Source organism: Malus domestica, chromosome 07 (genome assembly GCF_042453785.1).
Source record: "Malus domestica chromosome 07, GDT2T_hap1".
Taxonomy (NCBI): Eukaryota; Viridiplantae; Streptophyta; class Magnoliopsida; order Rosales; family Rosaceae; genus Malus; species Malus domestica.
This window is the reverse complement of record NC_091667.1, coordinates 8,723,630-8,749,473: the sequence shown is the minus strand read 5'-3', so window position 1 is coordinate 8,749,473 and position 25,844 is coordinate 8,723,630. Positions and strand designations below refer to the sequence as shown.

General features: G+C 39.6%; 2 long non-coding RNA genes across 2 annotated transcripts; both read right to left on the bottom strand.

Annotated features, from left to right (window-relative positions):
• Positions 1 to 19,913: 19,913 nt before the first annotated feature.
• LOC139197354 (uncharacterized) lies at positions 19,914 to 20,621 on the bottom strand. Its single transcript, XR_011582677.1, has 2 exons — positions 20,411 to 20,621; positions 19,914 to 20,328 (listed from the first exon to the last, which is right to left on the bottom strand). It is a non-coding gene; the product is annotated as an uncharacterized lncRNA (long non-coding RNA).
• A 1,404-nt stretch (positions 20,622 to 22,025) lies between these two features.
• Positions 22,026 to 23,071, bottom strand: LOC139197353 (uncharacterized). The gene is made up of 2 exons (XR_011582676.1): positions 22,851 to 23,071; positions 22,026 to 22,072 (listed from the first exon to the last, which is right to left on the bottom strand). It is a non-coding gene; the product is annotated as an uncharacterized lncRNA (long non-coding RNA).
• Between the last annotated feature and the right edge of the window lie 2,773 nt (positions 23,072 to 25,844).

Here is a 25,844-nt window from a genome sequence, read left to right as displayed (position 1 = left end):
CCTAAAACTGAGGAGTCAAGCATGTAAAAAATACCTAAAATATCTAAATAGAAAAAAATAATAATATATATATGTATATATATATATATATATATGTAGGTATGGCATACTGCCGGCATACAAAATCAATTACCAAAGTCATGCCATTAATTGTTGGTTTGGTAAAATGCCAACCGATTATGAAAAAATACCAAAACTATACCATACCATTATGAGCCGACCAGTATGGTTCGGTCGGTAAATTGGTTTATGGCAAAATTTCCCACCACTAAGATCAAGTAAGAAAAAGAGAGTCTCTCTCTCCCATTCCCACCCCACGGGACCTATCAACTTTCACCCATTTTTTTTTTTTCCTTTTTTTAACTATTGTCCAATCAAGTTGCGCGACCTAACTTGCTAGCTAACATGGGTTAAATATGTATTTGGATTTGGTGTCGCACCTCCCCGCTTAACTTCTATGTGTCCCACTTTGCCAATATTTTTTAGGCCACATGTTTGATACCGTTATTTTTCTTAAAATTCACTATAAATTCATACAAGGTTTGAAAAATATTCCGTAAAGTACTACGAACTTTTACTCACTTGAACTTTCATCACATACCATCAAATTCACTAAAATACTAAAGCGAAAAATTTGATATTTTTGTAAGTTATATGTTAAATACTAAGTTTGATTAAAACAATGAACCCAAATTTCCAATAAAATATATTTTTTACTAAGTGTAAATAAGCACTTATTTATATGATTATATAATAATTTTACTTAAATCAGCCTAGTTCGCCTAACCGCCCACCTAGGCACCAAGGTGCTAGGTTCTAGCCTACCGTCAAATTAGCACCTAAGTCTATTCAAACCTTGATTTCAAGTATTACATACCAAAAATTAAGAGGTTAGTGAAAACACATCAATGTATTCCCACAAAATATTAAATGTTTAAGGATATGTGAAATGATTTTTTTTTTTTAATTTGTGGAGTATTTCAAAATTACCAAAATAACCTTTCTCTTAATAGATTGACATGGGTTACCTGTGAGCAGACTTGAAAAAATCTCTTATGTTAACGGGTTGACTCGATAAGGACTCGACTCATTAAGCTTCAACCCCAACTGTTATTTTCTGTGTCATTTCATGTCGAGACATGTAATTGATAGGTCTACTCCTATTATAATCAGTCCCACTAAATAAAAAAGAATAACATTTCACTCATTCCTAGTAATTGGCGTAAACCCCCGTTTACCGTGATAATGCTATTCTTTGGTGGTGGTACCATAGAGTTGAAGAGGGTTCGATCGTAAGTCATATGATCAGTGATGTGGATGCAAATTTCTTCCTCCTTGATCTTAGACAATTTTGCACCTACAAAACAATTAACACCTTAGGTTAAAGCCAAGAACCTCACGCACCCACAATGAATGGGGGGGGTTTGGCCGAAGAACCTCCGATGCCAAAGTTAGAATTTAGAGAGAAAGAGTGTTTAGAGAATTTTGGGATTTTTGCCAAAGTGTTGGAATTGGCTTTTTTGGTGAGAATGAGAGTATATTTATAGGGATAGGAGGTGGCTAGGGTTTTTTTGGGTTTAATTTAGGTTTAATTAGGAGTTACAAAATTGATTATTTGTATAAATGGGGTAATAAAATGGAGAAGAGTGAAAAAGGTTAGGAAAAGGGAGGTGGATTAGGTTTTAGCCGGCCATGTGGTGTTTTTGGGTTGAATTGGATGTGTTTTGTGGTTATTTGGATATAATGGATGGTTTATTTGACAATTAATGGGTTAATTAGGCAATAAACCCATTAATTAGCCAATTAACATAATTTAAAAGGAATGTGTTTGGGAATTACCTTGTAGAAAGGATTTGATGAGATGGACTTTGAATTGTTACCTATTTTGGGCACTTCTGTCTTGGTTGAAAGAAGGTTCCCTGCTGCTTGCGCGTAGGAACCTCGTTGTACTGCAAGGGTATTTTTGTCCTTTTTGTCCAAAAATCCACATGTCGCCTTGAGAATATTTTTGGCTCCACAAATGCCCCCACACTTGTTGGGCTGCTCGCAAAAAAGGGCAGCATGTGTAGAGATCTTCTTGATTTAGGAAACTTAGGAATGCTTCCTATTTTGATGTAGATTCTCTCTTTAATAGGAAATTAGATCCTTCTAGGAAAGAGAAATAAATTTCTCTCAAAGCTTATTTAAGTCCACCTTAAGTGGGTTATTAAATCAACTTTGGAGAGCGATTATTCTACCCTACAAGAGAGAGATAACTTAGAGGATATTTGTTCCCCCTCCTCTAGCAATCTTTTACATCTTGCCCGTGCGAATGACCGTCTTTCGTTGCTTTCTTCATCTTCTTCGTGCCACACTGGGGTAAGAAAAAAATTAATTTTCCTTGTCTTCTTCTTGGATGGTGCTACCGCGGGGCATCCGTCGGGGTGGTGCGGCACGTCGGCTGGCATGGGCCAGGAGTCGGCTCGGCATGGGCCGAGGAGGTATTGTGGTAGGGACCACTGCTTTAAGCTGCTTGACTTGGCTAGAACCAAGGGCAGCTTGTGAGGAAGGGGCCGCGGATTGTGGCGCTGGGGCGCAATACTAGACGAGTCACATGGCTCATGTCCTTTTAGGCTTTTGGACACGACACGAGCTAAGTCAGTGATTGAGAGAAATGAAGAGGTTGCGGGCCTCATGAGCTGCTGGAATATTAGGTTGAACTCCTCTGCTAGGTACCACGAATGATGTTGGTTACTTTAACTCTCTTCATCAGGAGAAACATGGGCTGCTCCCAAAAATGAGGTGAATAGGGTCAAGGCGGATGCATTGGCTCATCCAATCATTGTTGTGGATCCTGCTGCAAGTGAAGGTGGGAAAAAATGATATTCCCTGCCTGCTCAAGAGAAGCCTGCTGAGAAAAACCAAAGACTTCTTTCCCTCGCGCGGGTTCGTCGACTGCCTCCAAGCTTGTGATTGACTTGACTTTTTCCAAGGGGACGAAAAATGAGGCTGCTAGATCTGAGCATGTGGCGCCTGCCATGTCAAGAATGGCTAGTACGATTGCTAATAGGATTGTTCGGCATAAAGGTCTTGTCATGCCCCTAGTACCGAATTTTGTACCAAGACGTCTGTCGAGAGCTAAATCTGGTTCACCTTTGGAGAGGCTTGCTATTACGAAGAGTGATAAGGTGGACTCTGCTGTTAAAGTGGCGCCAATGCCCATTCCTTATGCTGCCTAGACTGATTCGCCTGCTGGGAATGAGGAGACTGCTCGCGTAGGCAGCTGTGAGAAATCCACTAAGCCTGCTTCTGGGGAGGCTGCTGAGATCTATGTGCTTTTGAAACCAGATCTCTTGAAAACATGGACGTTTGTGCCAAGTTTATTGATGGTGTCAGAAAGGTGTTTGCCCAAGCTCGTTTGCGAAGTATACGACCCAATATAGAAGAACTGATTTGCTTGCTATGATGCAGATATAGCAAGGTTGCTAAGGAGATGGCAAATACTATGGCAGATTCTGAGCTCATTACTTTGAAGGGGTCTAATATTACTACCCCTACTTCTTTGCAGCTTGAGATCGCTCGCCAAGAGATCGTTGACTTGAAAACTAGGCTTGACGCGATCCAAGTTAAGCATGAAAGTACAGAGAAGAAGATCAGACGTTACATACCTTAGATTCAAGATCTTAAGCATGTCGTTTCTGAGCTTCGTTCTACTACAAAGGATGAAGAGTTGATTGCTGCTTATAACTAAGTGATCAACTTCAGAGAATCATCGATAGGCTTGAACCCCAAGTGTTGGAACTTCAAGGCATACTGAAGATCAACGAAAGTCTGAAGAAGGAAGTGGATGAGCTGCAGAGCATCCATGTTGGTCTGCTCGAGGAGGATGAGCAGTTGAAAGGTGAAAAGGTTGGGGTCGAGGTTTTGAGACATTCTTTATTTCTCCGGAAGACTTGCTTGATTTTACTTTTGAGGCTTACATTGGTGAAGTAGTTGGAGAAGTTAGTGCCCAGGCTGGGGCAGCCGGGGGTGAAGCGCCGGATGATACCGCTGCTAAGAGCATCGTGGCTGTTGAAGGTGTGGCGACCGAGTAGTCGTGGGATGTCCAAGCTGCTATAGTCTTTTAGATAGCCTTTAGGATTTTATTTGTTTTTCTTGTAGCTCTTGTTATGCTTGAACTCCTTTGGCCTTTGCTAGTTGTTTATAAATATGTTTTCCTTTGCCTTTCTTCATCTTCGCTTCTTTTGTTCATGCCCTAACCTTTAGACTTGATAGACCAGTGGCAAGCATGCTAAGCAGACAAGCTCGCGTAGCTTATGCAGCCGTAGGTGTTGGTGTAGAACTTTACAAAGTTGTTAGCCATAGGGTTGGCAACCGGATGCCTTACTTACAGAAGCAGACAAGTCTGCGTAACCACTAGGCTGTTAACTTGACTTTCTCCAATTCCGTAGGTTGTGTAGCAAGTATCACAACACTTTAGGACTTGGTGTAGGTTGTTCCGCGCTTGGCAGAGGTGAAGCTTATCGACTACGTAGCATGTCGGCAATGGATAAAACTTCGTATATACATGCTAACTTGTTTAACATTTCACAAGAACGTGCGGTTGTAAAAGTCTAGTGCGACTTTACTGCTCGAAGGGCAAGCCGTAGGCAGTTTTCCGGAATCCGTAGGCTACCTTAGTGCACTCGGTAGCAGCTTTAGGGTTCCAGGGCAGCCGTCTGTAGGGCATACTACATAATGTGCCCCCTCTGTATCTAGGGCCCGGTTTCCCACGGATTAGGCCAAGAGACCCAAAATCCTTCAGTTAGCTAAGCCTTGAAAAAGACCATTGTGGCTACTTCTAGGAATTCCAACGCAAGCCATCATGCATCTAGTTATACTAGGGCAGCCAGGCTCATCCATGTCTGGATATTCGGAGTGTAAAGTTTATCCTCCCATCTTGGAGAGCTAACCCATATGGGTGTTGGGGAATTAGTTTACCCTCTCGCATTGGAGAACATGGTTGGTCCTTCGGGGGGCGCAATTCCTACGATGAGTCCCTAAGAAGGGCGTAGTCTTCTTTTGAAGTGCAGGAGTGATTAGTTGTTGTAAGCATGCAGCCAAGCTAAGTTGTGATTACTTCTAAATTCCTCATTGAAAAACGAGTGAAACGAACGAGAACTTTAGCTGTAAGGTAGGAACTGCGTAACAACTGGATAGTCCTCAGCTTGTAAGGTGGTGCCCGTCAAGCTTCTTGAGTTTTCGGGTTTTGATGTAGCGGGAGGTCACACATGGTACTTCTTCAAATTGTAGGCCATCCACTGCTTTTCGATCTTTTTACCGTTTCATGGTGGCGAGGGTGTAATTGCTCTTGCCGCCTATTCTGCTGATCTTGTACAAACCTTCTCAAATGAGATTCGTCTTTTTGGATCCTTCTCTGTAGGCAGTGATGAGGGCTTTTCTGCGCTGTCAACATGCAAATGCCAGAAGTCTCCATCGGGTGGAGTAGGCTAGAGTGTGCTTGGCTACTTCTGAGGCATCGTTGGGCCATTCTGTTGTGTCACCTAGGCTTAGCGTGAAGGCGCAGTAGGGAGCTGTGGAGATGGGGCCATGTCATGCTTAACTGCCAGTATTGGGCCACTTTAGAGTTGAATCATTGAGCAAGGGTCGGCTAGGGCCGTGTGGTGCGCAGCAAGAAGTGGTACTCAATTGCCGGTACATGTTGCTCCTATGTAGAATCATTTAGGGTGACGAGGATAAAACTTGCTTCTGAGTATGTCCTTCCAGTGTTGCATTCGTCAGAAAACTTTACATCCGCTGGGGTCTATGCCTTTATCGTCGCGCGTCTGGATTGGGCAGAATAGTACGTCATGAGGATGACTGCATGCATTTGAAAGTAAAACTTGTGCTTCCGGATTGCAACAACTATCGCCAAAGTTAGCTTTTGAATTTTTAATAGCATCGAGGAGAGCTTTTGAACTATACCATACAGGTAACTGTAAAATACAGGTAGTCGGGCCCCCATCTCTTCTCGCATGATGGTAGAGCTTATTGCTACTTTAGATACCGTCAAACATGTGAATAAGTAATCCGCTGCTTCTATGGAGGTGATGTTGGGTACTTCTTCAAGTCCTTGAATGTGCATTGGCGAGCCTCATCCCAAAGTGCATGCTTCTCTGCCAAAGCAAAAAAGTCTGCCAGAGTTAGATATTCTTTCATGATCAATTTTCCAAATAACTGGTAGTCTGCTGGAAGTCTTTTTTGGAAGGCTGCTCTAGCTACCGAGTCGTTGCATCCGACTATTTTTGCCTTCTCTACTTTGAACCTCCTCACATAGTCGCGAAGCGACTCCTTTGGGTTCTTCTTGACGTCGAACAAATGGTTAGACTTCTTTTTGATCGAGCGATAGGATGAATATTCTTTGGTGAAAACCAAAGAAAGTTCATAGAAATTTCGGATGGATTGTGGCGGCAGGGTGTAAAACCAATCTTGCGCCTCGCCTTGTAGAGTGGTGGCGAATACCTTGCACATGAGATCATCATTGTTTCGATAAAGGATCATTGCGCTTCGGTAGCGCTTTAAGTGTCTCTCCGGGTCTTCATCCCCTTTGAAAAATGTGAAATGTGGCATGCTGAACTCGCGTTAAGGCTCTGCCTGCTCGATCTCGTCGGTGACCTCGTTGCGTTGGAAATCATACAATCGCTTGGTCAAGAGTCTCTCTACTTCTTCCTGAATTTGCCTTTGTTAGGGTAGCGGAGCTCTCGGCTGCCCCCATCCATGACTTGCTGGTCTAGGCTGCTCTTCCATGTGTTTAGCTCGTCTATGCCGCGGATGCAGTGCATGTGGTGCGTTCCTAGCAGGCCAGCGAGTTCTTTACAGGCTGCTGGTTGAACTTGAGCTGGATTGAGTGACTGCTTCTCTTCGTCCGTCGTGCTGCCTACTCTGATGTGAGGTGGAGAATGCTCCTTGTGGGCTTAGCCGCGAATGGACATTTTGCCCAGAAGGTTGCTCATGTTGACTATCGGAGTATGACCCTAACCATGAATGTATGCTCATCCGTGGTCCTAGTCGAGAGTGCATGCTCCTCCGCGCGCTAAGACGGGAATGTACACTGCCCAAACGTTCGGCTCGTGGCTAGTCGAGTGGCTGCTTGCCGAGACACTGCTGGAAAGGTCCGTCTGCCCTTATCCTACTTCGGGATACCTCGTCCGGGGCACGTTGGATCCCGATGCGTTGCAAAAGTTGATTCACCAAGGTTGTTCGATGTGCAAGGGCACTCGTCAACTCTATGACTTGTCGAGACAAGTGTTGTTCGTCATTTAGATTGGAAGAGCTTGGAATGAATGCGCCTCCTTGGGCAATGGAAGGGTGGTCGACTCCGGGCGCAAGATTTGAGTTGGGAAATGTCAAATCCGGGAAAAAATATGGTGAGAATACCCCCGGCTCGATGGTAGGTCCAGATGGTTGAGATAGTCCTGGGCCGACTTGGGCTGCTTGGAAAGCCACTGGAGCAGAATAGACCGTGAGAGTGGGCTGCTCGACTGGAGCTGGCTGGGCCATAGGAGTGGGCTACTCGTCGGGAGCAGGCTGGGTCACGAGAGCAGGCTGCTCGGTAAGAGCAAGCTGGGCCGTGGGAGTTGGCTGCTCGACGGAAGCAGGCTGGACCACGGGAGTGGGCTGCTCGTCGGGAGCAGGCTGGGTCACGAGAGCAAGCTGCTTGGCAGGAGCAGGCTGGGCCAAGGGAGTGGGCTACTTGACGGAAGCAGGTTGGACCACGAGAGTGGGCTGCTCGTGGGGAGCAGGCTGGGTCACGAGAGCAGGCTGCTTGGCAGGAGCAGGTTGGGCCGCGAAAGCAGGTTGTTTGCCGGGAGCAGGCTGCTTAGTATGTGATGCATGCGAATGCAAGGCTTGGGCCCGAACCCGGGCAAACTTGGATGGCATGACTTGGATAATGGCCTTGGTGCCGTGAGCCTTGGATGGCACGGCTCGAGCCGTGGTGAAGGCACCATGGACCTCGCCACGGGTGGCTACCGAGGTAGCCACCGTGGTGGTTCCCATGGTGGAAACTCGTGGTGGTGGTGCTGCTCCACTTATTGTCGCATTTAGCCTCACGGATCTCCACAATCCCATTTCTTGAACATTAAAATTTTCACTTGTGGAATTTTCTAAATTTCTAGCCATTATATTTTGCTTATACGTTTTATCAAAGAACCTTTGCAAGTAAAAAATTCTAATAATAAGAACGTATGAAAAATATTCAAATGGACTAGAAAATAAAGAAAAAAATCTTTTTGTGCGAGCGTCTTCTACGAGTATGGATTTCAGCTCTCAATGAAAGCACCAATTTGTGGATGCAAATTTCTTCCTCCTTGATCTTGGACAATTTTGCACCTACAAAACAATTAACACCTTAGGTTAAGGCCAAGAGCCTCACGCGCCCACGATGAATGGGGGCGGCTTTGGCCGAAGAACCTCCGATGCCAAAGTTAGAATTTAGAGAGAAAGAGTGTTTAGAGAATTTTGGAATTTTTGCCAAAGTGTTGGAATTGGCTTTTTTGGTGAGAATGAGAGTATATTTATAGGGATAGGAGGTGGCTAGGGTTTTTTTGGGTTTAATTTAGGTTTAATTAGGAGTTACAAAATTGATTATTTGTATAAATGGGGTAATAAAATGGAGAAGAGTGAAAAATGTTAGGAAAAGGGAGGTGGATTAGGTTTTAGCCGGCCATGTGGTGTTTTTGGGTTGAATTGGATGTGTTTTGTGGTTATTTGGACATAATGGATGGTTTATTTGACAATTAATGGGTTAATTAGGCAATAAACCCATTAATTAGCCAATTAACATAATTTAAAAGGAATGTGTTTGGGAATTACCTTGTAGAAAGGATTTGATGAAATGGACTTTGAATTGTTACCTATTTTGGGCACTTCTGTCTTGGTTGAAAGAGGGTTGCCTACTGCTTGCGCGTAGGAACCTCGTTGTACTGCAAGGGTATTTTTGTCCTTTTTGTCCAAAAATCCACATGTCGCCTTGAGAATATTTTTGACTCCACAAGTGGCTCTTGAATCAATAATCCAACCTATATCATGATCAACGGAAGCAATTAAGGCAGTGCTTATATTACTTAGGTCGTCGGAGTAGTTTAAGGAGATCATATTTAAAAATGACATTTGCTGCCCAATACCATCCTGATCCAAAAACTACGCCAAATCCTTGGGCTAGTTTTGGGCAATGGTGATGTGGCCTACTGGTGCATCTTGAATTTCATGCCCATAATGGGCTGCTGCCACAACAGGTTGAATTTCAGACTCATTAGGGTTTGATTTAACTATTCCTGGCCCATCATAGCGGGCTACCATTGCAATTAAGCCAGGATCAGGGTTGACCTTCCTTGTTTGGGCTGGGCGTTTGCCTGATTTTCCTTTGGTTTGTTTTCTTCATTCCAGGAACCATTCAGAGTATCCATTAATTTCAAAACAAGTATCTTTTGTATGATGAATGCCATTGCAATGAGTGCATTGAAGCTTGTCTTTTTCAACACTTTCCAAATCCTGCAATGAGTATGATGGACCTAGGAATGGTTTACTAACCATGGCCACAGATGGACCATTGTCAACATCCTTACCGCCTAGCATAGTGGTTTTTTGTTGTGCTTCTTGCCAAATAGTGTTAAAGCATTCTTCTATTCCAGAGACAGGTTTTAATCAAAGAAGTATACTCCGTACTGCATCTAATGAGTCATCGAGTCCGGCAAGAAAGTCATACACCTTGTCTTTTTAAAGATCTTCCTTCTTGCTTTTCATGTCGACTGCACACACTATCTTGTTGGGATGCCATTTGTCCATCTCCTGCCACACACTTTTCAATTCTGCAAAATAGATGTTCACTGGATGTCCATTCTACGTTGTTTTTGTTGACTTACATCGTAGCTCATAATATTAGGATTCGTCTGCCCCGTCACAAAACATATGACTGACATTCTCCCAAATATCATGTGTTGTTGGTAACTCAATGAATAGCCCTAACAGATGTGGTTGCATAGTTTTTAGCAACCATCATCGGACGATTTCATCCTTAGTATACCACTTCATAAACCCAGGTTATGTTTCATCCACTGTCGAAGTCTTCCCATTGAGATAACCCATCTTATTTTATCCTTTTGCGTAAACTTCCATCATCTTCGACTAAATTTTATAGTTCGAATTGTTGAGTTTGATCTGAATGGTAAGGTACTCAGACTTGGATATTTATTTGTACTAGGAGCCGAAGCCCTCATGGGAACAATTGTTCCTTCTGCAGCCATCGCAGCAGCAAAGTGTTTTTTTGGTTTTTCTGATTTAGGGTGATCTGCAAGTGAGTCCTTTATCTCAGGACACAGCAGCACACACATATAATAGGTTTAGGATTGGAGAAAGATACCAGGCCGAAAACACTTGGCTCTGATGCCAAAATAACTTCGATTGATTCTTCTTATTTTCTTTCCAATATGAAGGTAATATATACACATCCACACCTTGCAATACAAGGAATAATAATAAAAGAGTTTATCCTAAACTAGGAAAAAATCCCTTTAATCAATAAAGCTTACAACCACATCGAATGGTCTTTCCTAGAACAGATAATTAGAAGATTGGGTTTCGTCGAAGAATGAATTACTTGGATCATGATGTGTGTCACTATGGTCTTTTATTCTTTCAAGCTTAATGAGGAACCAGTGGGCTTCGTACAACCTAAACAGGGTATTCGACAAGGGGACCCGTTGTCCCCATTCTTGTTTGTGATTTGTGCAGAAGGTCTTTCGGCATTATTGGATGTCTGAGAGGCCCAATGACGGATACAAGGGATCAAGGTTTGTAATGGTGCGCCTAGTATACATCATCTGCTTTTTGCTGATGATAGTTTTATTTTGCTAGAAGTACTTTGCAGGAATGTTATGAACTGAATGATTTGTTGAGAACTTATGATTTGGCCTCGGGGCAAGTGGTTAATCTATCCAAAAGTTATATGGCATTTAGTGCGAATATTAATGAAGTGGATGCTTAAGTGCTTGTTGATTACCTGGGTATGACTCGGGTGGAGTACCATGATCGTTATCTTGGGTTATGGATTCTCACTGGTAAATCAAAGAAGGCTACATTTGCATATATCAAAGATCGTCTTTGGGAAAAACTAAATGGTTAGCGTGAAAGTCTCATCAATAACGCTGGTAAAGATATTTTAACTAAAATCGCGGCCCAGGCTATCCCTTTAAATACCATGTTGAGTTTTTTGTTTCCGAAGACATTCTATGAGGAGTTAAATCAAATGGTTTCACGGTTTTAGTGGGGGAAAGAAACTGGTAAACGATGTATTCACTAGTGAGCTGGCAGAAGATGTGCAAGCCTAAAAGTGAGGGCGGGTTGGGCTTCAAAGACTTGTATGCCTTTAATCTAGCTCTGTTTGCTAAACAAGGTTAGCATATTATCCAGCAGTAGCACTCTCTTATGGCCCAAGTTTTTAAGGCTCGTTATTTCCCTGAAATGAATTTTCTACAAGCTACAGTAAATCCAAATTCTTCCTATAACTGGGAAAACATAGCAGCATCTACAATGTTGATTCAGAGTGGGGCTAGATGACGGGTTGGCGATGGTTTGAACATTAAAATTTAGAGGGACAATTGGATACCGCGAGATACTTATGCTAAAGTGCTAAGTCCTTTACCAGTAGGAGTACATCCAAGCCTCACTATGAGATATCTTATGGTGGAGACAGATCGTGTGCGTTGGAATACGCATTTGGTTTCGTGGATGTTCTTTCAAGAAAAGGCCAACCTTATTTTGAGAATTCCTTTGAGTTTATTTAGTGCACCTAGTGAGTTGATTTGGATCAAAGAACCTAAAGGAAATTTTACGACTAAAAGTGCATATTTCGTTGCTCGGACTTGTAGTGAAATTTGTGGTGATGTACCATTTAGTTTAATGGTGACAGTAGAGATCAAGTTTCTTTGGTAGGCATTATGGCATGCTAAGGTACTAAGTAAAGTCAAAATTTGTATCAGGAGGGGTTGTTTGAATGCTTTGCCGACAAGAGTTAACTTGAAGATGAGAAAGTTATGGATGATTGTTGTCTATTCTATGGTAATGAACATGAAACAATTAAGTATGTTCTATTGCATTGCCTTCGAGCCACGATGATATGGTTCTCTAGCTCATTGGGATTACAAACTATGCAGCACTGAGATGTTGGGCTACAAGATTGCTTGGCTCATTTAGCTTCCTTTCTTTCAATGGAGAGTTTTGATTCAGCACTTGTTTTACTTTGGAATATTTGGAAAGCTTGTGATGAGCTGCCATGGAAGGGCTCGTTGTTACCACAGTAGGAAATCCAACTTCAAGTGGAATTTAAGAAGTGGAATGAAGTGCAACCGAAGAATAAGGGTGACCATGTGCCGAAATGGAGAAGGCCTGAGAAATGATGGATAAAATGAAACTTTGATGGTGATGGGATGAACATGGGACGGTGGGAGGTGTTAGAGTAGTTATCAATAATGCTGCTAGGGATTTTGTTGCAGCCACAACATTGAAGTTGGAGGGGATTACATCAGTTATACTTGCTGAGATTGCAGCAGCTCGTGAAGCTGCCTTGTTTGTTCAGCAATGGAAGACGGCACTTGTTATTTTGAAAGGTGATGTTTTATTGGTGATAGCTGTTATCCAAAATAATTTGGCTGCTAATCATGGGCCTTTTAGGCATTTACTAAATGACATACGAAGGCTTCTACAACCTTTCCCATAGTGGAAAGCCAATTTTTTGCGAATATATGCTAATACAGTGGCTCATCAGTTAGCTAGACTTCGTTTAACTTTGGACCATTTAGTCTCTTGGTTTAAGGAACCTCCCAATGTAATTTCTGATCTCAATTTAGAGGATAACTTTAGTTTTTAAGTTAACTAGTGCGGGACACTCTTTTTCCCTTCATTCGGGTTGTTCCCCGGGAAGGTTTTTATCGAGGCCTATTGTTATCACCCATTCCTTTATTTGTACGTTGTTTCCTTATGAAATGGAAATGATTTAGGACAGCGATCAAGTATAGATTCATTTTATGTCGTGACCTTCCTCTTCTAGGGAAGTGAATCCTATGAACCGAGTGATCTGTCATGCTCCAGGTCAAGACAGATTGATTGGCTATCTGCTAGTGTACCGAACAGTCCAACAAGGATAGCTAAATCGTCTAACAGGGTTGGCATACCCTTGGGGATGTTGACTCGAAGTTCGCTAAATCGTCTTACAGGCATGTTTGTAGTTGTTACATGATCTCGTCACTTCAGCTAGATCAGAGGAATACGTCTAGAGCAACAATCTGAAAGCTAGAATTCATCGCATTTGCTTATCACACTTGTGTGGTACGAAGATTGAGATAAGACATAGTGAGTAGCGTCCACGCAAAATCGCGCCCTTCTACAGAAACATTGACGTTTTTATCTCCCACTAACGGCGGGATGATTATCTCGTTAAAATGATAATCCACAAATGAGAGGTAAATAGATCGCTTGCAAAGGCTCTAAGACAGCTAGGGTGAAAGATAATCATAATTGACGAAGATTCACATCCTTCTTTGAAGAGCCATGTTGGTACGTTGCGGCAGAGCAACTTGGTATATGGAATGCATACCCAAATGTGTAAATACGAAAAACGTCAGGTTTGTACCTAATAACCAACTATAACGTTGAAATTGTTGGGTGGAAATGGGCATTAAGACGGACCAACATAGCTGTGTACAAGATTACATAGCCTTCGGCAGAAACCAAAAACATAGTGCCAAGGTCCGAGCAATCATTTAAATTGTGCTTTATGTTCACTATGCAAAGCTGTTATGGGATGAACATGGGAACTCAATGTCCAATTATAAACCCAAAAGACATGCAATACTTTATCAAAAACTGTCGATATAAACTCTCCGACATTATCCAGTCTCCCAGACTTTATGGGATAAGTAGGGTGGTGAACCCTCAAAATCGGCCAGGAGATTTAGTAGCAGTGTGTATGGATAAACATGTGACTAGTTTGTCGATTCATCAACCAAAACTATAAGTATTTATATGGTCTGCATTTTGGTTAGATTAGTCCACATATATTCCCTTGAATCCACTGTAAAAAAAAGGTTGTTTCGTATCTTTGCTAAGGATGGTTTAGAAAATCAATTTCCCAATGAGTAGGCTTGGCAAAGTGTGCTTGTAGCCACAAGATCCTTACTTCAGGTAAAGAGATGTGTCATGGCATCATTGTACGATCTAAGTGTCTTAAATGGTCATGCAAAACCAAGTAAAAAGCTCGAATCACCCGGCTCCAAGCCAACCACTTGTGGCGTGTTCCCAGTTGGGAAATAGTCCATTAGCCCTAAAGCAAAGCTTTACGCTTATTTTTGAAGGTGGTGCAAAGATATTCAACTGTATTTTCCATCAGTGGTTTCATTTATGATCGTTGTTCTCTCGAATATCCTTAAGACTCAACAACGTTCTTCCTAAACGAGGACAATATAAGGTCTTTGACATGGTAATGTAGTACCATTCATATAACAAAGAGTGTGCCAATGCTCTTGATTAGGTTGGATAGACCTAAAGTCATTTCTAGAGATGTGATTTACGTGTAATGTTAGTGTGCGTGGCATTGCATTCATCTAGACAACTAACTTTCCCACATTCATACCTAATCACGTGTTTAATTGAATTCAGTCACATGTATAGAAGAAATATGATTCAATTAACTCATTTTCATGGACAAGATCGATAAGATTATCCATAACTAAAACAAACACCAAATGTGAATCAGAAAATATAAAAAAAATAAATAAATGTTCACAAAGTAAATTGTTTACTAAGGGGATTCGGCAAACAAGGTCATCCATGTCAAAATTCTGCTCTTCCAATGATGATTGGTGGAGCAAAATTAGTCTCACATATTGACTACTAGAAGGTACTCCTCAACGACATTAGTAGAGGTACGAACATGTGCATAACCAATGATCTATTCCATAAAGATGGAAGTAAATTCTGCAAGGTTCAGGCTTGGGAACAAAATCCCTTATTCTTGAAGTTTTAGGTCTTAGGTGCTAAAGATCATGCTTCGGGCATGATGCCACCCTTGGCAGGCCCTGATTCTACCATATATTGTAAAAACAAACTCGAAATTGGATTGTGATAAAGACAAACCCAGACTTGGGTTAGGTAGGCTCCAGCCGAAGTTGAAAGCATCTGTTTGGTAGACCTCTACCGAAGTAGAGCAATATCGTTCAGTGCATCTCTACCGAAGCAAAGCAGGCCCATCGGTGCATCCCTACAGAAACAGGGCACCACCATTTGATAGGCTTTGACCGAACTAGGTTGAGCCATTTTGTAAACTCCAGTCGAACTAGGTCTATACTGTTCGGTAGACTCCAGCCAAAGCTGGGTCTATACCTTTCTCTCATGTTTATGGTAGTAATCAGATCCGAGAATTTGGTAAGCTATCGCTCTCTACACTGCTGCTTCAGGAGCGAGTTAGAAACTTGGAAGGACGAGAGAAGTATTCTCCAGTCAAAATTCAATCGAATTTATAAACTTCAGAATCATACTCATTCATAGATGTACTCATGGTGTGCTTCAAGCAATATCTTTCATGATTAAACGGTCCGTAGAAGCGAGCCAAAAAGCCATGGAATCCTCGTTAGGGAGGTATTTCAGTTTGTAATGCTTCGGGCATAAGTCTTCGAATGAAGATCATGGTGGAGGCTTATTCAGCTCTTCCATGCCATTGTTGGCTTCAATGGTTTCTCAGCTTCTTGATAGTCAAGTGGAGATTCATGTCTTGTACCCCACATAAAGTGGTTTCTATTAGAAACGTCGAAATTAGGAAAATCGAACTTATTATGGTTCGACAATCCATTGAATGGAGAGAAGAAGATTGTGATTGAGGCTATGGGAATGAATCATCCATAAGCATCAAAGTTAGAACATTCGAGTTCTAAGACATGGTTTTCATGAAAAACTTCAAGTTTGCATGGATGTATTGTTTTATCAAAACTTCGGGTTTCAAAGGCACTAAATTTGAAACTACAGGTTCAATTTAGTTTATAAACGTTTAGTTCATAAAGGAGAGGTTCTTGTGAGAACACATAATGCAATATGTTGATTTAAGTGTAGTGGATTTGAGTTGCTTCGGGAACTCAAGTGTGAGTGCTTCGAGAATTCAAGTGTGAGTGCGTCGGGAACTCAAGTGCGAGTGTTTCGGGACTCCGAAAGGATGTCAACGGTTCAAAGGCCAATAATTTTGGATATCTTGTCAGATTAATGGACTGCTAATCACTTCTAATTAATTCAATAGATCGGGACCATGAGGGGTCGATCGTGGAAGCAAAATAATGACATTTGGGTCATATTACCTTGAATTTAGCTTCGGGCTAAGTGATAATAAAATTATAGTTTGATAAGCGTTAACCAATAATGTCCCAAAATTTATAGGGGTATGGTTGTGAAGCGAGAATGTAAAAAGCAGGACATTGGGTTCGAAAAAAAATCACAACCTAGCACGTGTGGGCTGGTTATGTGAGGCACGGCCTTATAACAAGCTGCAGGCATTGGGCTACATAACACGGCTGCACAATAGCCCATAAAGGCACGCAAGTTGTGGGCTTGCAATAGAAAAAACAAGCCTAATAAGGTTATGAAGGAAAGACACCTCAGCCTTAGTCAGGTGTGGGTCGAGGTGCTAAAGAACCTAACTTTCGCTGGCTGATTGGTTGACGCGATGCAAGCCCAGCAAGCAAAAGCATGCAGGCTAGTTGGGCCTAGTGCGCAAGACAAGCCCAGCAGCGCTGGCTTGGTCTGGAGCGGGCCGGAGTATGATGGGCCCAACGAAAAAAAATTGCTGGTATGTGGGCCAAAAGCTGCAGGCCTTTAGTAAGGAACCAAGGCGCATGCGTAGTTCTCACACACATGCAACAAGCCCAAAAGGCTGCTACCTCACGGTTCTAGTGCTCAAGCCTTAAGTTGCAGGCTTGGCTTAGCATCAGGTCAATGCGGCGATGCGATTCTAAATTGCAGCGCAACTGAAAATTTCCCATAAATTTTAAATTCTTTTTCAAAATTCTTAGGATTTGAAAAAGTCTAATTGCTTCTAATTTATTTCGATTCTTTGACTCACAAATTCCACATAGCGAAAATTGCGTAACGCATGAAACGTGTATATATATTGATAATTATATGAAACATACGCAATATAATTATCGAAAGGAAATATAAATATAAGGGTTTCATGCATCATGGGGAATGTTTTTATGCTTCATGGTTGTTTCAAATATCTTCCTTTATTTTAAGCGTACTTGATTTGCAAAAAACAAAAAAAGCCTTTGAATTTGTAAAGATCATTCTCGAAAAGCTAGAACTGCATCTCCAATTCGTTGTATCACGTTTAATACATGAAAATTAAATTGAATCAATAGAACACACCTCAGAATTACACATCTCTCTCTTCTCTCTCTATGCTGCACTTTCCCTCTCTCTTTGGCCTCCATAATTGTTTAATAAATTATGCCTACAACACGTTATCAGCACACTCTTAACGTTACGCTAAAGAAAGTTTATTCTTCAATCAGGAGAGTATTACATTTTAATCATTCTTTTTATGATTAATTTATTATTTTATTGAATTGATATACATGTTGTTGATTCAATTTAATTTTTCTTTGTTGAACGTGGTACAATGCATTGGAAATGCAATTCCGGCCTTCCAAGAAGGATCTTTTACAAATTCAAAGGCTTTTATTGTTTTCTACCAATCAGGTACGCTTAAAATAAAGGAAAATATTTGAAACCACCATGAAGCATGAAAACATTCCCCATAATGCATGAACCCCTTACATTTATATTTACCTTCCGATACATATTGTATATGTTTAATAAATTTGTCAATATATATATGTTTCATACATTACGTAATTTTTGCTATGTGGAATTTGTGAGTCAAAGAATCAAATAAAATAGAAGCATGAATTTTTATTATTTTTTTGGTTCTAAAAACCCTAAATATTAAAATTTGAAAATTGAAGAGAACGGTTGCCACAGATCAATGATGGTGGAAGCCTTTGCTGGCAAGGAAACCCCAAAAGGTTCCTTTTGTGTATGAAGGAAAAGGTGGCTTCAAAATTTAGCTCGCCCAGCCCACTATTAGCTTGGGCTGCTTCTTTTTCACGGACCAAGCCCAATTGGGCTTCCCTTCTGTTTTAGCCCGCACACCGAGCCCCTTCTTTCTCGGCCTGCTGCCACTTGCAGCCATGATTCGAAGCCCGGCCCGCAGCCTGAAGCTGCAGGGTCTTGTATAAAGTAGCAGCCAGCAATTTCAGTGCTAGCTAGGTTGCCTTTGTTTCTCGGCCCAAAGCTATTTTTTGCTTGTTTTTTTTTCAGCCCACATCCATAATTTTGGTGCTTAATTCCACGGTCTTCACAAAGCTTAATGAGTCTTGCATGTTTATATTTGATTTGAACATCACAGACGGGTTGCATGTTAGATATACGTTTTCAGTTAAACATCACGAGGAAAATATGCATTAGAAAAACCTAACCTTCAAGGCATGTATGTGGAAATTCATAAGTAGTTGATACAAGTGCATAGGATTGTTAACGGTGATAGCTAAACCTTAGTCTTTCTCGTAATTATTTTAATTTTAAAAACGCTTTTCTTCTTTGCTACCATTATTTTTAAACTTTCAAATTTCTTTTATTGTTAATTTAATCTTTTAAAACTTCAAAAATCTTCAATTTTTTTTATAAAAGTCTGTTTTAATAATTAATTGAGAGTTAGTTTAATTACAAGTTAGTCAAACAATTTTTGGGGACAAAGACCTTGGGCGATTATACTACAATTACCTTTTATTCTTGCAAGTATGTTTAAGTGATTTTAACCCTATTTGCGTTGGTACTAAAAATCCTATCATTATACCCCAAAAAACATGTATTTTGAAGTAGAATTGTTTGCCGAACTCTGAGCAAAAGTGTCGTGTAGCAGTAAACGTGGTAGAATGAGTGTCATGTCCTTAGAGCGCGCTATAAAGATAAATTGCACCACAAAGATTTAATGTGAGAAATTTTAATAATATGAAAATCTTTAAGACACAGTGTTGAAATATAAATCCCATAAAGATTTTACACCAGTAATTATGCTATTGGAGAGTTCTTTTATTAGGTCATAAGCTATGTAATAGTACACTTGTCATTGGCTCATAGCCTAGTTACAATGGAGGGCTAAGATTGATTGAGTTTATTACTTCTCTCTCTCCTCCAATGGTTATATATGTTTGTACTGATATTGAGCTCATATGCTCAGCATGTATGAATGAGAATCTAAGCTGCAAGAGTCACATTCTCTTTGCAACAGATCCTTCTATGAAATCATTCCTTCTTCTTCCTTTCATTTTATACAAGACTTATAGCTTATAATTTGAATTATATTTCTGATAATCAGAGTCTAAATTCTAACAGGTTTCACTTTCAACATACACATGTAATTCCTTTACATCAAATTTCAATTTAATGGTTGACTTGACAATTTGACATATTGTCAACATTTTCCTTCCATTTGATATGCCAAAATTTATTGCTTCATTTAGGTTGTTTTTAAAAAATAATAATAAAAGTTGGATTATTGTTGGTTTGAAAATAATAAAATAATACTTAAAAATGCTTGCATTAAGGTAAGACAAATGAAATGCCTTTGGAAATAGCAAAATCAAATTTGAAGGCAGCTTCAAATTTAACATCTCTTTGTCCATGTCAGCTTAGCCTTTTTTTCATGTTATCTTTGATATCTCGGTTGGGGTAAATGATATGTCATTTGTTACCATTATGTCTATATGGAATTTTTTACATCTTCTTTGAAGATTGTCAAGTTGTTGAGATATATACTTTGTTAGATTAAAAGCCACCAAGCATTAACAAAAGATCAATAACGATCAAATTTTCCCCTTGAATAGTTCCAAAGTGATATCCATTTATATAATATAGAAATACTCATAAACAACAATATGATACGTTGATAACATCTAGCTAGCTATTTATAGAATATAGCTAGCATTACCACATTATAACGCAACTGAAACAAGGGATAATCATAAATAAATATTATAAGATAGATGTCCACTAAGTAACTATTTTTTCTTTTAAATATGAAGCTGCAGATCACTGATTTTTGGTGTGAATGGTATTGATTGTCAGAGGCTGAAACCCATGCACAAGACTTGCTTGCCAAACTTTGTCGATGTTGGACATGGTGTAACCACAGTCATGCTCCTTCCAACCTTCCAAGGCATGCATTATTCCTGCTACTCGCCATGCACTCATCACCCTTCTTGGCAACCAGTTCTTTCGTCACATATAAAGATGGGTTTAGCGTTTAGGGTTTAGAGTTTCGGGAAAAATGATGAATAAGTGAATAACGCTTTACCTCGCAAGCGTGAACATTCTCAAGAGATGTGGGAGTCTTCATTGCTGGAGTGTAGTGATAGAAGCAGTCCTTGCGCAATTTTTTGGGTGGGAATTGTGAGAAGGGAACAAATAATGTTCCTTTCGGTGCGCTCAGCTGTTCTTTCTCGGTCAGTCCATCACCCACCAACCATATTTGCAAATTAATCGATTGGCATTAAATATTATCCAAAATATAAATAAATATATTTAAATAGATAAAGAGAATTTAGAATTAGGAAAATGCGACAGTTGATACCTTTTGGGCATAGCTTTTTGCAACAACCAAATTACTTTCAGTATCTAGTGATTTGGTAAGCTTCAAGTACTCAGCCTGGTATAATGTAGCTATCTAAGATATTTAGAATTTAGGTTAGAAGATATGCGGAAACATAATCTTATTTACAAGGGATTAGACACGACGTGCCAACATGATCGCGTGAAATGTAGACATTTACCTGGACACCCTTCTGGCTCAAAGCATAGGCAATGGCATAAGCAACCTTTGTGAGTTTGCCTCTAAGAACAACTTGCGTTGTCCCTTTTGGAATGCTGTTTAGGATTACTGCCACAGCCAAGCTACTTCCATCCACCACCTTGATGTTGAGATGTGGATGCCTTTGAACGTAGAGACCGCCATATCTATTCAACTCCTCACCCTTCATATACATATATGGAAATTAAATAAAAAAACAACTGTTTGAAATTTGAATGGATAAAATTGGAAATAAATACAGTGCGCAGTAATAAATGTGGTCCTAATTCAAGGAGAGAGATTTATACAAAATGGGTTCACTTTAATCATGTCATTTCAATTATAATATTGTTTGGTGTGTATTTTTATTTATATAATATGCATATTGAATCATAATGCCACATCGCACACGAATTTTTTTCCAATCGAGAGATTAATGGTGACGTGACAGAATCTTTAAATGCACCGTTGTATAAGACAGGTGATCGCGGGACCATATGGGTTGGACCATCAGTGCATTAAAATTTAGAGTATCCTACTACATAGACAAATACTTCTCAATAGACCATGCATAAACCAATATTATTTTTATATATAGATATAAATACACAGAGATATATTATCATCCCAATTCTACTATTTATTTGGAAGTGAGGATTTTGGTAAAATTAATTAACTTCTGATTGAACAAGAGATTAGGGCTAGTTTGGTATTGTTGTGCTTCTTAAAAAAAACTGTTTATGTTGTATTTGTGAGAAAAGACAGCTGTAAAATAAAGTTTTTTAGTGTTTCGTAAACTTTTTTTTTGTAAAAGTTCCTTTAACAAAAAAATAATGTCGGAGTAGTTGGTAAACTTTTGTATAAATTGTACGGCCGTGGATCCAAGTTATCATCATAGACCACAATGTCACAGGCCACATCAGCCACAAGTACCACGTCCTTGTGTGGGGCCTAGAGGCTAAGGCAGCAAATCCTAGCGGTAGATGATATATGGACTCGGGCGTGGTTAGATGGGTTAGATGGAGGACATCTGGCGATTCCTCCTCCCTCTTGAGTGAAGTTTCATAGAGTGAATCGCTTGATTTGTCCATGGTGCCATATACGTAGTCGTAGATTGGCATGAAGAGACAGTAATTGGTCCTGAATTGCGTGTGGTGCAAAGAATGGTACCTGCGATGCATGTCAAAATTTTTTATTAAATATAAAAAGAACTGTTATTAGCATTTAAAAATATTTAAAAACAATGGCGAAATTTAATGGGAATTTAGTTTCGAAAAAGAAAAAGTGGGGGTATTTAGTAATTTGATTAGTAATTTGATTTACTATTATGTAAAGTATTTTAGTATTTTATGTATTAGAGTTTTTTTTTTCGTAGGATAAGAATTAGGTTTCTTTTCTCATTTATATTTAAGTCTAAGATTGCTTTTGTGTTTGTTTTAAGATTAGTTGTTTGTGAATTGACAATTTTATATTGTTTTACTTTATTCTAAAACAATACAAAAATTGTCAATACGTCCACGTAACTAAAAGACTATATCTTGTCGGCACTTCTCATATAAACACATCAGGGAGAAATTATTCATATAAAGTAATAAATAACTAAGGGCTAACAATAATAGTGATATATAATAGGTATAATATGATAGTGATGCAAACCCAGAAAATGATACATATATAATGCTGGTGGTTGGACCAAGATTCGTGGTAACCATATGTTCCATAATTATTTCTTGCGTTATAAAACGATTTCGGTTTTTTTTTTTCTTGTGAAATTTCTTACAAAAGCAATAAATAACATCGGGACCAGAATAATTTTCAATAAAAATGTGTAAATTTATTATTACTAATTATGTGTATGACATATGCATATTTCCAAGACTCGTATAGAGTAATTTTTCCCTATAACCGGTTGTATAAAATTAGTGAATGAGGGCAAAGCGAGACTTACGATGGGGTGTAAAGGAGATACTTGAGAGGAGGGAAAATGGTGAAGAGCCACTTTGGAATGAGCTCAAAATTGCAATGTCCCATGTTGTTCATAAAGTCGATATAAGTTACATAACCAGCAAAGCTTACGATAGAAGATGTCCCGGTGTATATAGTTGTCAACATTGGTATAGCAAAGAGTACGAAGTATGAGATGTGCTCCGCAAATGGGTGAATCACAGATGCGCGATACATCAAACAAATATATACATTCAAGACAATTATTTTTCATAATATCATTAAGCACTGATTTTCGTTTATATCATTTCACATACATCTAAATCTAAACTACTTATTAACATAATCTTCTTTGTCAACTAAAAGAGGATGAAAAGACTATTTAGTCTTCTATCTCAACAAAAACGTTATGGACAATAATGTTATTTCACAAAACCAATTTTTTTTTTATTTAAGTCTCACCTACGTATGATTTTAGCATGTATCTAATATTAAAAAATATAAAACAAAAACTTTTTCTGACTCCCACTTCCTCTCTCTCTCTCTCTCTCTCTCTCTCTTTCTTATTCTCATTTTAAAAACAAAAATAAAAAACACTCACACATAAAGTGTTTGTGTGCAGGCATATGCTAGTTAATTATTAACGAAATCCGCTTTGTCTACCGAAAAAAGGATGTAAAGACAATTTGGTTTTATATCACAAAATAAAACTATGGGTAGTAATGTAATTTTGCAAAAACCAAAATTTTTTTTTCTTCTCTCACCCACATATCTTCATAATATATTTCTAATTTAAAAAAATATAAATATAAATCTTTCCACTATCACGTTTTCTCTATTTCTCTCAATCCCTCTATTTTTACGTGACTCTCCGGCTACTCTCTCCCATGTATTTTCTTAAAAAGAGCAGAAAACTGCTTCACACAAAAAATGTGTGAGCTTAGACTAGTGTGTGTGTGTGTATATATAACAAACGATATTATTAAACTAGTATATATATAGTAACTATAAGTTAATTAAAATAATTAATTTACAATTTCAAAAAAATATTATTAACAGTCTAAAGGTTCCATCTTATTAACCATAGTCATTAGTGATGACATGGTTACTTAGTAATGAAGAATATAGTTAGTTGAAATGTGTTGGTAAGTTGTCATAAGGATAAGATTGGTTAGTATAGTTAGAAGGGTAATATTGTAATTAGGTTATATGGCTATATAAGGGATTGTATAGCTATCATTTCCTTAAGTGCTTTTGTATACATTTTCTCCATTTTAATCAATACAATCTTTCTTGTTTTTCTATCATCTTCATCTTTCTTTGTAGCAATTCTTCATCTTTTACAATGTAGTTAATATGGTATCAGAGCCACCAAGGCTCACGCCATGGATCTTGGTGGTTGATTTCTCTTCTATCTTTCTTCGTTACTTTCTTTCATTTCCGCGTATTCATAGTTCTTATTTTTTTGTTTGGTCTCTGGATTTTTTTTCTTTATTACCTTCTCTGGCTACTCGATGGTCTTTTTCTTCTGGGTTTTCTTGAATCTGTTGTGAAAAGATCCAAGCATTTCCATGGAGAACAGGAATCAAGAACCTCAATTTTTCATCTGGGTTTCACCGCAAATTTTGATTGGGGCTTCGAGCTTGGACAAATTGAGCCGCCTGATTATGTCGTCGAGCCTGGCAGTGTCCATCGCTCCCTGCTCCTGCGATGTCATTCGATTGGGTTCTCAGATCCTCCCTCGAACGACTCGGATTTATGGGTTGATTTTTTTTGTGAAGTTGTTGCTGACTCGCAGGAATTCCAAGTTCAATCTTTTGGCTTTTGGGTGTTTGCAGACCACCACCAATGAAATATATGTCACTTATGCACTCCAGGTGTTTGACGAAATTCCCAGTTCAAAAGTTACTATGAAGGCTGCATACCCGGTTCATCAGAACTTGGTCAAACGGAGCAAACGCAGTTAGTATCGTCTAGAACTTGAAGAAAGAACCATGAAATTGCAGTTCAAGAAACGACGCCATGATAGAGCACCCTTTGGATCTCAGCACAGTAGAAGAGTCTTGATTTGATTAATCCGTCTTACAGTTCGTATCTTGTCACCAAAACGCGTTGCGTCACCACCTCGATTTCTTTACTGCGTGATTTCTTTCTTCTGGTGTTGTCCGATCCTGATTCTTCCGCTGTTATCGCCTCCGAGGGTTGTCGCAGAGGTGCGAAGTTGGAACGATGGAGTGGCAGTCTTCGTGAATTGCTATTGGATGTCTCCGAAATCAAAGTGTTGGATTCTTCTGGGTTGCTCAGTGTCTTCGTGATTGTTTCAGTGTCAATTTTTGATTTCTGGGTTGCTAAATTCTCAAGTTGTTGAAGTGGGAACCTCTGACGGCAACGAAAGGAAGCGAGGGCGGTACAAGACGGTGTGAGTGAGGGAGCAAGTGACACGGGGTTGGTAAATTGGAAATGGGTTGTATCGTTCTTGGGAAAGTCGTGTAGCCGCCTTATTGACGACAGCCTTGTCGTCGAGTCACTCGATCTTGGCGGAAGACGACGATGCATGAGACTCTGTGTGACTGAGAGCAGTTTTCTGAATTCGATTTTCTGTGATTTGGATCCGTGCTCTATTTTCTGGTATGGCAGAACGTTTAGACTATGTGCAGCCTAAGTGTTCGACGAATTGCCCATATTTTCTTCATCTGGGTTCTTTTCTCGAATTTGATTTGGGATTTTGGTTATGTGTTCTTCTGAAATGGTAAATGCATTCTGGTATATGGGTTGTGCGATAGATCATCGAAGTGTTGATAGCAGTCATTTGGAATTGTTTGGTGATCTACAACGCTTATTTCTTGAAGCTGTGGTCTTTGATGTACTTTCGAGGTTTAATTGAAGTGAAGATGTGGTCTTGATGTGTTGATCTCTGCAAGTATTAGCTTTCTTGTCGATTTAAAGAAGAAAGTGTCATTCTTTCTATGAATCTTGGAGTTTCATTCTCCTAAGTTGC